General features: G+C 33.5%; 1 long non-coding RNA gene across 1 annotated transcript; it reads right to left on the reverse strand.

The window, feature by feature from the left end:
* Positions 1 to 9,480: 9,480 nt before the first annotated feature.
* On the reverse strand, positions 9,481 to 13,926 carry LOC146999075 (uncharacterized). The gene is made up of 2 exons (XR_015040527.1): positions 13,634 to 13,926; positions 9,481 to 10,464 (listed from the first exon to the last, which is right to left on the reverse strand). It is a non-coding gene; the product is annotated as an uncharacterized LOC146999075 (long non-coding RNA).
* Positions 13,927 to 14,070: the final 144 nt, after the last annotated feature.

Here is a 14,070-nt window from a genome sequence, read left to right on the forward strand (position 1 = left end):
TTACTGAATATTTTGCAAAGTCTTCCGTTTTACTCACCTGAATCAGCTATATTATTGGAAGCCATTCTTTTTTTAAAAAATAATTATCTGTTACTGTAAATATATTGTTATGTAAAGCAGGCTTTTCCCCCTTCCAGCTGTTATATTTCCATGAAATATATGTATTGTATTTCATTGGATTTCATTCTAGAGAATTTTAATGAGAGAATATAAAAACTGTTTTATGGTCCATAAAATAAAAATATTCATATTATTGGCTAACTATTTTTTCACCATTGCAGAATAATATGAAATTAATAAATTCATTTACATGAATTCTGTTATTCCTAGATAATATCATGTTAAACTTCCTTTCAGTATTTTTTAAAATATTGCAGGCATATAAATGGTATTTTTGATAAATGAAAATATTTATGCTCTTTATTTCTTAACAGTTTCACTTTTAAGTTTTTTACTGTATTACAAAACATAATTCAGTAATCAGACATAATTGACATATTTAATAAAGATAAACAAATAATAGCATAATTCAAAATAAGAACATTTAGTGAGGATTTTTTGTATTGAAAATTAAGGTAACTTAACTACTTGTTCTGTGAATAAATTAGAAATTTTTGTGATTTAAATTTTTTCTTGCTAATTTATCATTTTCTCAGCAGATCAATTAAAAAGACTATTTTGTAAAGGGATTCATTTCGTAATCTAAAAGCTAGTTTTTAATTGAATATTGTAAAATACATGCATGTATTTATTTTAATCCTACTTGAATGTGAATTTTAATCATACCTGAAGGAAACGTTATCTGGATGTAATAGCATATGAAATATTTTCTAAAAATTGCATAAATTTAACAGAAAAGGACTACAGTGATGAAATCTGCAAACAGTAAAAAAATTCATTGGCAGTATAATTTATAGCTTTGAACTTATGACCAGACTTTTGTGTTTGCTTGTGTTTTGCATATACAACAAAATGATAAGCGACTTCCATATGTAGTGTTCTATATGTTATGCCACAATTCATTTATTTAAACAACTATTTAACTCTGTTTTATGTTTATTAAAACATTGCTTATACACCTTTTTTAACTACTTAATGTTATTGTAGCACCTAAGCCAATTCATTGATAATTAAAAGAAAAGGAAAATAATTATGCTTTAAAAGTGTATAACGTTGCTATCCCTCCACAATCCTTTACATCATCTGCATATGTGCATACATAAATTTCAATAATTGTGTCAAAAAGGAAAACTCGGCATTTAGCAAACAAGCCAAATTGCTATATCAATGTGAATTGTTTCATGTTTGCTCCTTTTGCATCAATGAAACTGATTGGATGAAAAAAAGCTGCTGAATGTGCAAACATTGATGGATATTAAGAGAAGTTAAAAAACAGATTTGTCAGATGTGATCTTGACATCATGTAACAGAAGTTTGGCTGAAAGTTCTGACATATTACGAGTTATAAATTGGGACAGATTACCATTAGATGTCAGAATTGTTTTTATATTTCCTCTCCATAAAAGAGGTGTTGATTTTGTGGGAGGGTCATACTGTGTGTAATATCTGTGATCCATAAGCATTAAAATTCTGAATTTATAAGTTTAGGAAGGTTAAGGCAAAGTTCAATACAATTCATTCCTTTTTTTATAAAGAAATTGATGTAAGGAATACATGAAGTCAACGATTTCATTAAGTACTAAGTATTTAATTATAAATTTATTGCAAAAGTTTATTTTAAAGTGAAAAATTTTATAAAGTTGCATTTAATGTGAGCCTATTTAGATGTTTTCTGTTACCATTTTTCTCCCCTAAATAGCCACAGTTTTGCACTTGAAATTATAAGCTTTTTAGTATAACAATAAAAGACTCAGTCTTAACTGTATGAATTGCATGATTGCATGGGAGAGATGTGTAAGGCCATCCCCTACATGCCATGCAGGTAGTGCTTTGCACAAAAGGTCTGCTCAGGAGACATATTGTGTTAGAATCGTAAATCAGAATTGCATAAAGACATTTTCAAGACTTAGCAGAATGTGTTTCTGGTACTCTTTGAAATAGTATTGTACCGTGGAAGCAAGTTATTTAAATTTAGTTATTGTACATTCAAATCCCCCCCCCAAAAAATAAATAAATAAATAAATTTAATAAATTTCTAGTTTTTTCGTCTTTTCTAGCTTTTGAATAAGAACTCGCATAACAGTTCAACATTTTATTTCAAAGTTTTGGAAAAACTAGTTTGATTAATATACACTAGAATTATTAAGTAAAAAAAGGGGGAATATAGCTAATGCAATTTTAGTGGATCTGGATCACTATTATTACCTAGTGGCAGCTTTGAGTTCCATATTCTCAATTTTCTGGAGAGAATTTCATGTTTATTTGTGATAATTCTTTCATCTTTACACTTGCATTTATTTAAAAAGTTCTGGGAAACAGAAAATGAACTGCTGTTAAAAAATTTTTGTCAAATTAATTTAAGGAAATGAACCTGAGATGTCAAGAGTTTAAAATATGTATTTTATTCATTAATCTTCATTCATGTTGTCTTAATAAATATAGGTGTATTTTTAGAAATTTTTTCTTAAATTTGTTTTCATTAAACTTCAGTTTCAAATTTTTCTTTAATAACTTTCAATATTAAGTAATTTTTTCTTTACGGTTTTATAAGAAGGATTTAAAAGATTGGGAAACATTTTGGATTTAAAAACAAAATCCCCATATTGGAATTTATTTTTGGCCACCACATGAGAACCAGCAGTTATCCATCAAACTTACACTTTAATGCATGCTGCAATACATAATAGTAAATTTTTATATGATGCTGTTATTGAAATAAATTTTACCTCATTGCACAAATTGTAAGGTGATAAAATAAATTAACAATAATAAAATCGACAAGTGATTAATCACTTTTCTGTGATAACTGCTTTATGATTGGTGCATCAAAGTAGATTTGAATATATTCATTGTTTTGATATCAATGCATTGATATGCGATATGTGAAATTCACATATTTAGAAACTATGGTACTTCCTTATTACAGCCACCACACTTAGTAACCAAAATTTGTAAGCTTAATTGCGAAATCCATGACAAGTAAATTCCCATTTGTGCTAAAAGTTTATACAGTGGGTGAACAAGAAAGTATCCAAACTAATTTTGTATTGACTATTTTCTGCAGTGTGAATATGAATTATTTTTAGGGGTCTCTATTATTAATAATGTGAATAATGAATGCTATATGCTATGTCATTCATTGTGTATGTAAAGTCAAGCATGAAAATATGTTTTGCATACATTAAAAATTTTAAAATCAATAGAAATAATAGCAAACTTAAAATATTATTTAGTGATAAATGTACATTTGATTCAAGATGGTAAACATTAGTGAAACTTGGAAAAAATATTTTATAATTTTTTCCGAAGTTTTATCTATTTTTTCCCAATTGAATGTATGAAATAAGAATATATGAACCATAATTATATTATATTTGTAACGTGAGACTTTATTGCTTTCAGAGGTATCTGAAATCTGGTAATGGAAGTTGTTCAAAATTAGTAGAAACTATCATTAAATTTGATTCGATGTTGGAGTAATTTATACATCATATACAAACGCCAGATAAAAGATTGTTGCTCTTGCTCATTTTATGCATTGAAACGAATGTTGCTACACAAATAAAATCTTTCATGTTAAATCCACTTTTCATCACAAGTGACGATCTGGTCCAGAATTTTGTTCTTGTGTTGATATTTGAGCAGATTAGTGCAGGCCTGAAGACATCTGCCCTTATCTGCTTGAAACAGTTCATGCGGCGCCCAGCGATTGAACTCATACGTCAAGTTTAAAGACACATTGCGCAAGTAATGGGCATGGCACTAACGACTACCTCCTTAACAAGCCCTCGAGTCGTTGAATACTGATCTTTTTCCAGAAGTTCTTGGTGGCTTTGGCAGGTTGGGACTCCTCAACATAAGCATGCCAGCCAGAGCGCTTTGTTCCTTGAATGTCATAGTCCTTGATTTTGAATTTTCGATGCCAAACCTTCACACTGTAATATAAATCATTAGTACCTAAAGCTGTACACATGATTTGGTGACATTCTGTAGGTGACTTTTTGCAACAGAAATGAGAGCACTTGATTGTTCTAATCTGGTAGCTTCATAGTTCCATTTCAAACACTTTGTATTTAACGATAACGATATTTTTTTACAAATTTCACAACACAATGTTCTAAAGGAAGTTTCTTTCAAACGTCACAATTCACGTGACAAAATATGATGAAACGTGAAGCGGTGGTGGGAAATTTTTGTTATAACCCTATACAGTACAAAGTCTGTAATCCAGATTCGTCAGTACTTAGGCGATTCTGGATTAGGGTTTTTTCCGGATTATAGATCATGAATTTAAATCTGGTAAGATGGCATGCAGAAATTATACAATTAAAAATATGAAACTGTAATTTATTAAATAAAGGGCAATTATGATTTAAAGGGTATCAAAATTTACAAAGAAAAGCTTAATATTTATTTGTTTACTTTACTGTACATTTCTTTCAATGTAAGTTGTTTAAATTGCTTCGTTTTTTGTGCTAATACTTTCTCTTTAATTCTATAAACAGGCATAATTTCTTGTTCAGTTACAAAGTTCCACTGTTCAAGTTCTGTAATTGTTGTGTCGAGAATACTGACTAACTTGTCAATCGAAATTTTTTCGTTTTCAATAATTTCGTTTCTTTGTCACTTTTTTCACTATCGGAAGCATGCATGAGTAAACGCTTCACGCGCATGCGTAAGTTTGTGGCTTTGAGGTCAGGATTATAGATCATTCCGGATAATGGACATCCGGATTACGGACTTTGTACTGTATTTAAATGAAGTGTAGCATATTAGTTTCTTTCTCTGTTTTTTTAATAACATTTGGCTTGCTCCGTTCTTGATCATAAAATTCACCTTTTATTGAAACTACAATTTGGGTTTTAATCTTGTATTATCCATATTTAATTTCCCTCGGAACTTGCAGTTGATTTCATTCACTATTGTTCCTGAAATAGCTGTAATGTGTAGAGACATTAACATATTTTTTTAGGCCGGAGAGATGAAAAATGAGCAACGCCTTTGCCGGGAATCGAAACACGGATCTCTGGAATACGCACCCAGCATGCGGACCACTACACCATGAAGGCACGCTAAGAAGGTGGGAGAAATGCCATATATAATCTCCCTTTTAAAGTGCGACTTTTTTTTTTTTTTTTTCCAAATCCTGTGTCAGGAGAATCATCATCCACCTACCATTTTAGTTCGGGTGCCAATGTAGAGACATTAGGTATTTTGGAAGCAGGAATGATGAAAAATATGCAATGCCTTCGCCGGGAATCGAACCACGGACCTCTGGATACGTGCCCAGCATGCAGACCACCACACAAAGAAGGCGGGAGAAATACCTTATATTCCCCCTTTTAAAGCGCAACTGGGGTTTTTAAGGGACCCAATCGCCAAATCCTGGGTGTGGAGAATCATCATCCACCACCCTTTTAGTTCAGGTGCCACTGTAGAGACATTACGATTTTTTGGAAGCAGGAGTCATGAAAAATGAGCAACGCTTTCGCCGCCGGGAATCGAACCACGGACCTCTGGAATACACGCCCAGCATGCAGACCACTGCACCACGAAGGCATGCTAAAAAGGCGGGAGAATACCTTATAGATGAATCAACATGTCACTTTCCTTTTTTGTTATACCAGGTAACCAAGAGCGTGCGTTTTTTAGAGCAATTACTTTTGACGCATTAAATCATATGTTTACCTTCCTTTCAAACTTTATTGAGTAGAGAATTGTCAAGTGCATCGCACGTTTCGCTATCAGTTTTGTAGGAAGCACAGTCTGTGAAAGATCATATGGTTGGAAAAAGGAGATTTTTAGGCATATTTTGCTGTAAGGGTACAAAATAGGAAACAAAGCTGTAGAGGGAGTTGGCTGCTAGAATATGTTTCACATTTGGAGAAACGTCAGTGAGTGAATAGACATGGAATTAAAAGTCGTTCAGCCAATTTTTCCTGCAAAGACTAGCCTCGTGTTGGTCATCCATCCACCTTGGACAAAGTCCACCTAGAGGAGGAAATTAAGCAGAATCTTTATGAAACCTGCCAAGATCTTGTACACTGGGTTTGGTGTATCTGACGAAACCATTCGATTACATCTTCATAAACTTGGTATGACATGGAAACTAAGCAATGTTCTTCATGTCCTGTCTGAGAAAAACAAGCTCCAACGGTTGAATATCTGCAACGCTGATCAACGGAAGAGGAGTTCTCTTTCACTATAATGCCAGACCTCATACAACAAAAGAGACCGAAGAGGTGATCAGAACACTGGTTTGGGAAGTTCTGCCTCAACCATCGCATTTCCCTCATCATCGTTCCTTCGGACTGTTACATGTTTTTGGTCATGGTCTAACCTGTGAGAACAGCAGTTCCAAAAACGCAACGATGTCACAAGAGCTGTGTCACAATTTTTGGACTCCCGGGGAAAAAAAAGGATTTTTTTCAAAAAAAAAAAAAAAAAAAAAAAAATTTATAAGCTTGTGTCTTGTTGGGAACATTTAAAAGAATAAAAAATAAAATGGGTGTTTAAGACTTTAGTGGGCCATTTTTTATGAGTAACGAAAACCTCACGAACCTTCTTGGTTACCTGGTAACTGGAATAAATGCAGATATGGTAAGGCATGGCTTCTCCTTTTCTGAATTGCTCTTTTGTTTATAATTGAAGAAGAAAACAAATTGCTTAATATCAAAGAAAAAAAAGATTTAAAATGTTGAATTTTGTTTTAAAAGTATTAGGCCAAATCATTCCGACTAATTCTAAGGTAACTGGTATTAAGGTTGCAAAGCACTGATATTTGCCAGTAGCATTCTAACAATTGTATAAGGCTGTTTGTACTTATTTAATTATTTCAAGAGTCTGGTTTCAACACCCTTTTTTTTTCCACGCATGGTGTTACATGAGTCCATTAATACACTAATTAAGTTTGCCCATGGAATATTATTATCTTCAATAGTATTAACAACTGCTTTAAAAACAGCTTCTGAATCGCAAGATTCCACCTTTAGAGATGCAAAATGATGAACTACAACTTCATTTTGATTGTTGTTATAAAACTGCACAAATATTGCCAGTATACTTTCTTGAGCATTGCTAGTACTTTCATCCAAATTTAGAGAAAATGGAGTCTCCTTTAAAGTTTTAATGATATTTTCCTTAATAGTTTTTGCGAGCCCATATTTCATCTTATAACATGCAGTAGTCCTGGACATTTCCAACGAGTTTAGTGCCGTCTGATCGCGGCTCAACTGTTTGCAGAGTTCAATTAAATTGGGAGCTACATTGACTCGGCCATAAACGAAGTTATTAATACCTCTTGGCGTGCTTTTCTTGTCATTATATCCAATGGCCGAGCATCAGTCTCCAGCAAGTCATCAGTATTTTTTGAATTAGCATAATTACTTAAAGTCATTGAATGTCTAATGCACTTTGAATATTTTATGTGCGTCACAGTTTTAGAATGATTTGTGAAAGCCTTGAATCCTTCCCCACCATACTTCAGCAGTGAGTTACAAAAAACACAATATGCTTGTCCAGCAACATTTATTTTATTGCACCATGTGCCGATGGTATCCCCATTACCATCTCTCCGTTCAATCCAATTCCACCTAAATGCATTCCGGACACCTTCTTCTAATTGTATAATGTCACTATTTGTATCGAGAAATTTCATAGTGAAATTCTCTTGCGTACATAAATAAAAAAATATTTCAATAATCGAAACGAAAAATTTACACGTGCATCAATAAATGAAACGAAAATTTTACACAGCGGAGAAAAAAAAGTTGAGAAGCGATCAATGACAGATAGCTAATACGGCGAAAAATCCCCCTTCTCTACTTATTGGCGCCACCCAGTAGAGATAAGACCTTTGAACCCAGAGTCACGTGATCCCACATCTGGTCGAACGAAGTCTCTCCCCTTTTTTTTTTTCTGCCGCGCCTACTTGCCGAAAAGAATCCAGAAGAGAATGTCCGAGAACCGGGCAAATGAGTCATAACTCGCAATAAGGAGTCTGGGTAATAATATAATAAAAAAGAAGTTTTTTCCCCGTTTTCATGCATTATCACTGCCTTTGGAGAAAGAAAGGAAAAGTTTTCACCACACACACTGACCTTGCGTTTTTTGCTTTCAAAGCAAACAAAATTACCCAGATCAAAATAAATACGAGGGCCATCCAGGAAGTAGATTACGTTTCCGTCTGTGTCCGCTAGGGGCGGGGCTAGCGCGGCCATCTTGGGGTCAGAGCGTTGCGCAGCTCAGTCTGCATCTAGCCGTGCTAGTGAGAGGTTCGTGCTGTGCTCCGTTCAGATACTGTGACGATTTGAAATGTCTGCGTTAATTGAAAATCCCGCGAGGTGCGCTCAGTAATAAGGTTTCTGACTGCAAAAAACTGTAAACCGATAGAAATCTATCGGCAGCTTCGTGAAGTGTATGGGGACAACATTATCACTGAAGGTGGAGTGCGTCAGTGGGTCATAAGATTTCAAAATGGCCGAACCAATGTTCACGACGAAGATCGAAGTGGGAGACCCAGCATAGTGACCGCTGAACTTCTCGAAAAAGTCGATGCTAAAGTCCGTGAAAATCGAAATTTCACAATAACGGAACTTTCTTTGAGTTTTCCACAAATTTCGCGAAGTTTGTTGCACGAAATCATCAGCGAAAAGCTTGGTTACCACAAGTTTTGTGCAAGATGGAAGGCAAGAAGAGGTAACGAAGTGGTTGAAGGCGCAGGCGGCCGAATTTTTCGACGAAGGAATTTCCAAGCTCGTACATCGCTACGATAAATGCCTTAATTTGTATGGTGACTATGTAGAAAAGTAGTATTTGAGTGTGGCTTTCATCTGTATATAATAAAATTTGTTTCCTATACTTTGTTTATTTTTTTATTCCAAAACGTAATCTACTTTCTGGATAGCCCTCGTAATTCATTATTATTCTTACTTTCTTTTGAATGACGATCCCATTCCGGGGATCGAAGTTCAAAATCCCCGGAATACCAGGGTTTCCCCGGGGCACAAACACCCCTGCGATGTGTAAATGGAGTGTGTAGAGTAAAATATCGCTTTCCTATATCCCATTATGTCTGGAAAAGACGCGATTTCGTCAGAAAACATAAAATTAAAAAAATTCTAATTCGAATTTCGAAAAAATCGCTTCGAGGTGCACTGGCTCTTGTCTAGATGCACCTATGTACCAAATTTCGTAGCCGTGGGTCTTTTAGCTTAAGCGCAGCGCGAACGAAAGTCACACACACACACAGACTCTTTCTTTTATTATATGTAGAGATAGATTTATATATCAGAAGATCTTTCATTGGTACATATTCAAAGAATCCTTTTAATAACGTTTGTAACAATGAAATTGCCAATAATTGTTTTGGGCTTTTATTGAATTACAACAAAATTAATGTACACATTTTTAACAATGCCTATAAACCATAATCATTAGAGATATCAAATCTAGTGATGCTAAAATCTTACGTGTGGAGCTTATTTGCTTAAATTTGTCATTTTTACTGCTGAAATCGAATTCGGGCCATCTCTAGAAATGGAGTTCTTTTTCTTGACAGCATTGGGTTACGTTATTATACCAACACCTTTTATCGACAGCCTATTGGGCATACTATTTGTTTCGCGGCTGCCTTCTTTTGTTTCCTCGAAGAGAAGAGAAAACTCAGAAAAGTAAGGATGAAAATACCATTCACCGTAATGAACACAACTATAATGCCAGAAAGAAGGTACATAATATAGATTACATTGATTCCATATGCTGATATTAAGGAATTTAATGATGATTCCTTTGATGTGGATGTAGACAGTGACACCGATCCCCTCGACGTTTCTGACGAAGCTTTTGATAATAATCTTAATTTGCAAATTGATAGTGATATTGACCTCATCGACCTTTTCGCTAAAGATTTCGATAATAATCCCACTGATGTGCACAATATCAGTGATGAAAATCAGTTTAATTACCTCCATGAAACTGAAAATGATTTTGATTTTCCAAAAACTGATAACTCAGGGAATCAAAAAGGCGTGAATAGCACTATAGCCATCTTGAACAAGGAAGAACTGCGTTTGAATGCCTCTATTAAATCATTGGATGCTGAATGCATTGTATCGCATAACGATCTTGGAGCACAAGGAGACTGGTAATCTCATTAACACAAATAATGAACAAGAAATGAATGGCAAAGTGGATCAAGTAGACAGAACAGAACTGGAACCAATTCAAGATTTTCAAGAACGCCTCGTTGATGTCATCGTTGATACCGTCGCTGTTATCTGTGTAGATGACGAATGTACTCAACATCCTTCACCGGTTCCTAGCAGACGTTTCAGAATTTCAAACCTAAGAAAAATATTACAGAAATATTTTTGCTTTAAAAAAATTAAAAATAAACATAACAGTTTAAAAAATCATATCAAGATCTAAAATAAGTTTACATAATTTCAGTTTATGTTTATAAATTCAGTTTATATATAAATTTGTTCGCCATGATACCAATCTCGTTCAGTGACTAAAAATTTGACATCGACTGACTAATAATTGGACAACCAGTGATTGTGATTGTCTAAGTGATGACCAGTGATTTGTCTAAGTGATGACCTCATTGATTGACACGTGACTGACTAGAAAAAGGGCATTGACTGACCAGTGACAATGCGATGAACCCATTGACTAGCAGTAACTGACTAAAAGTTGGACATTGACTAAGTGAGGATCTCATTGACTGAACAGTGACTGATTAAACATTGCACACTGTCTGACCAGTAACGGACTAAGTGACAATCTTATTGTCTGACACTGACTGCTTAAAAATTGAAAACTGACTGACTAAGTGACGATCTCATTGACTGACTGGTGACTGTCCAAAAATTGGACATTGACTGACCAGTGACTGAGTGGCAATCTTATTGACTAACCAGTGACTGACTAAAAATTGTACAATAACTGACCAGTGAGTGCTAAGTGATGATCTCATTGACTGACTAAAAATAGGACATTGACTGACCAGTGACAAATTGACGGTCCCATTGACTGACCAGTAACTAATTAAAAATAGGACATTGACTGAATGACGATCTCATTGACAGACTAGAGACTGACTAAAAATTGGACATTGACTGACCAGTGAGTACGTGACGATCTCAATGTCTGAGCAGTGACTGAATAAAAATTGGACATTGACTCACCAGTGACTGACTAAGTGACGATCTCATTGACTGACAAAATACTGGACATTAACTGACCAGTGACTAAGTGACGATCTCTTTGCCTGACCAGTGAATGACTAAATGACGATCTCATTGACTGACTAAAAATAGGACATTGACTGACTAAGTGACGATCTCATTGACTGGTCAGTGGCTGAAGATTGCACATTGACTGACCAGTGACTGACTAAAAATTGGACATTGACTGACCAGTGACTGAATAAGTGACGATCTAATGCCTGAGCAGTGACTGAATAAAAATTGGACATTGACTGACTAGTGACTTTAGAATATATATGTCCCATATATTTCATTAAGCCCAAATTTGCATTTATTTAAATTAAATTTAACATTCTTTTCTCTGGCTCTGTCCAACAACTTCTTTAATCTTAAATCATGTTCTTTTTTATCTTTACCCCAAACTATAAAGTCATCTATATATATTTGAACTCCTTCTAAATCACTAAAAATTTCAGAAAAACTTCTGGTGATGAACACAGTCCATATGGCAACCTCAAAAAACAATGTCTACCAAACGGAGTGTTAAATGTAGTAAATTCACAACTTGAATCTGACAGCTTAATTTGCCAGAATGCTTTGTTTGCATCATCTAAAATACTAAAGACCTTTGCATTTGTCATTTCAGATGAAATTTCTTCAAAGGTTGGTATGTGATAATGTTCTCTCAGTATATTTTGGTTAAGGTGCTGAGGATCTAAACACACTCTTAAATTACCATCCTTTTTCCTTACTACCACTAATGAATTCACGAATTCTGTTGGTTGGGTAACTTTCTTTATAATACCATCTTTTTCAATTCTTGCTAATTCCTTTTTTAATGGATTTAATAAGCTAAGTGGAATTTTCCTAAAGGGTTCTATTTTACCAACAGCTCCTGGTTTTAATTTAATATGATATGCATATCCAGTTAAATTCCCAGTTCCTTTAAACAAATCTTGATATTCCTTTAAAGATTCTGGTAACTTTTCATTGGAATCAGGATTTACTGTGCAAATCCTTTGTATTAGGTTTAAATTTTGCAATGTAGGTAAACCTAAAATAGCTGGAACAGTTTTATCACATGCTACGACTTGAAATTCTACTTCATCCTTGTCCCCTTTCGATGTTTCACATAATAATTTACATTTTCCGACTACATCAATTGTAGTACCATTGTAAATATTTAAAGTGACTTTTGATTTAGTCAAACATTTATCTCTTAAATTTAATTGTTTAAATTTACACAATGTTAAGACATTGCACTGAGCTCCAGTATCCTACTTAACAAATAAATATTTAGATATGTTTACTTTTAGTTTTTCAAACCATTCTGTTTTATTTTAAGAAAATGGATTTGTATCTTCCACTGACCCTAAAATATATTCATTACCAATATTATGTAACTCATGATCTAAATTATTCTGTACAACATTAACATTTTAGAAAAGTGATTTTTCTTTTTACAGTACAAGCAAATCTTATTAAAAGCAGGACAGTTGTATAACTTATGAAAAGTTCCACATTTTCTACATGGTTTTGGATTATTGCACTTATTTCTTTGATAGTTTGAAGAAGAATTAGTACTTTGTTGCTTTTGTTTTACATGATAGTTTTTCTTTCAAGACTGACTTTTTTCCTCTGAAGGTGGAAATTTATTACATTTGATCGCTTCTATTTTATTTTCTTCAGTAAAAGTTTTCAGCTGAAGTTCTGCTAATTCAGAACTTTACACATTTTAATACATTTCTCCAATGTTAACTGATCTTCCTTTAATAATCTATCTTTGAGATTTTTATTTATAATTCCACTTACTATTCTATCCCTTATTAAACTATCTTTTAATTCTGAAAATCCACAGTTGCTACTTAATTTCTTTAAATCGGTTAAAAAATCCTCAAACGATTCACCTACATGCTGTGTTCGACAGAAAAATATATGTCTATCAACACTTTCGTTTGCTTTCGGTATGCAAAAATTTTCGAAAGCTTCAATTACTTTGTCAACATCCTTCTTATCGTCTTCACTTAAATTAAAATTATTAAACTTTTCAAGTGCTTCTTCACCAATAATATGCAATAAAATAGCTACTTTAATTTCAGGTGATTTAGTAATACCACCAGACGCTAACGTACGTAACATAAATTTGGAATTTTTGTTTCCACTTCTTCCAATTTTCGCTTAAATTACCTTCGAAATTTAGATTATTTGGTGGCTTTAATCCATCCATATTTAATTTATAACTTTAAATAGTTTATATATACGTATTTTTAGCCACTTTAAATAAAAATAAACAACGCACTTACCAGCGATGTAAGTTTCGATTTCACTGTAAACAACTTTCCATCATGTTTTTGTTTAGAATATCTTTACTGACGCTGCATGGTTCTTCAAAAAAGATTTTCTTTATTAATTTACGATCGGCTGCGCCATGTGTTGTTATATATATATATGTTGGGTATGTGCTCAGTGATGATTACAAGATGTACACAAACATCGTTTCTTATACATTGCTTATCCACTATTCTATATTACAGTTATGATTAAAGATAATAATAGATACAGTTACAGTTACATATATAACAATACTGAACTGCCCCTTTTTACTTCGTTGTACGAATTAAAAGAAGCACTATAATCCGGAAACATTTTGGGTACCAGATTTCAAGGAAATTATTCATTTTAACGGCTTTAAATCAATTGGAATGATTTTTTTTTTTTCATAGTATCTGGACAGAATAAA

Source organism: Stegodyphus dumicola, chromosome 1 (assembly GCF_044657685.1).
Source record: "Stegodyphus dumicola isolate Sdum_Otavi_A_Nest chromosome 1, ASM4465768v1".
NCBI classification, from domain to species: domain Eukaryota; kingdom Metazoa; phylum Arthropoda; class Arachnida; order Araneae; family Eresidae; genus Stegodyphus; species Stegodyphus dumicola.